The following is a 1,281-nucleotide window of genomic DNA, read 5'->3' as shown; positions in this document are numbered from 1 at the left end:
GAAAACTGGTCAACCAAATTATGTAAAAAATATCATATCCAATGAAAAAGGCAAAGCAAGCCCCTTTTCATCTCCTACAATAGATCTTGACAGCGAAATAGTGAAATTGCGTTTGGAAGTGGTTACAACCAAAGACGTCCATAGCAACCGAATGAGCCACGCCCATAACTTGTTGCTAAGACTCTGATATGATAGCACCAGCTTTCCAATAGTATACTTGTATAGTATGCAATGCTAAATTATCATTTTGAGAGGGGATTTACTGCACGCACAGAAAAAAATCATCTGTTAATGTTTTAGGTACAGGAAAAATGAGAATCAGGTCTGAACCTAAACAATTTTCATCCAAGTATAGCAATTTATATGACTGCCCCAAAAAGATCAAACAAAAAGCCTACAGTAGCCTGGTTAGACCCCACCTTGAATATGCCTGTGCAGCTTGGGATCCTTATCACAAAGACCACATTGCCAAACTCGAGTCGGTCCAAAACAGAGCAGCCAGATTTGTTTCAAACGTCCCGAACTGTCCAAATTCTCAGACAAGCGTTTCTAAACTAGTTTCAGACCTGGGTTGGGATACTCTCAAAAACAGAAGAACAGCAAACAGACTCACCATCCTCCAAAAATCTAGATATGACCTCCTAGCCCTACCGGTCGATCATTACTTGCAGCTGAACCCTAGGCAATCCCGACACAATCATCCAAATTCATATAAACCCATTAAGACTAACAAAGACTGCCTCAAATATTCATTTTTCCCAAGAACTGCCACAGATTGGAATACATTACCATACTCTACCACACTCCAAGCTAACCCCACTAAGTTTAAGGAAGAGGCATTACAACATCTAAGGAACAGCCAATAACACAACAGCACTACGCCCTGTGTGGTTTGCCCCAACAAACTAGGGGTGTTGCACAGTACAAGAACAAGAACAAGAACAAGAATGTGTTGTTTTATAGACCAATACAGGAAAATGGTCATTATTGACCACATGTGGACATTTCCCCTTTTTTTGTTAAGAACACATTGCTACCCGAAGGAGAGAGCCATCCAACATCTGTAAATGATTGAATGAAATTCAGTGTGTGAAGAGACTGTTATGAATGTCATAGCGTACATTAGTCTCTACCAGACTCCGAATCGCTGGAAAATCGTAGAAATGGAACAAATAGAGAGGAATATAACCGGCCGGGGAACTATACGCGACTTCCCTGGCCGGTTATATTCCTCTGGCCGGCTTACTCCTCTGGATTTGTACATTTCTACGATTTTTCCAG

This window comes from Branchiostoma floridae, chromosome 15 (genome assembly GCF_000003815.2).
Source record: "Branchiostoma floridae strain S238N-H82 chromosome 15, Bfl_VNyyK, whole genome shotgun sequence".
Taxonomy (NCBI): domain Eukaryota; kingdom Metazoa; phylum Chordata; class Leptocardii; order Amphioxiformes; family Branchiostomatidae; genus Branchiostoma; species Branchiostoma floridae.
Note: the sequence above shows the minus strand (reverse complement) of the source record.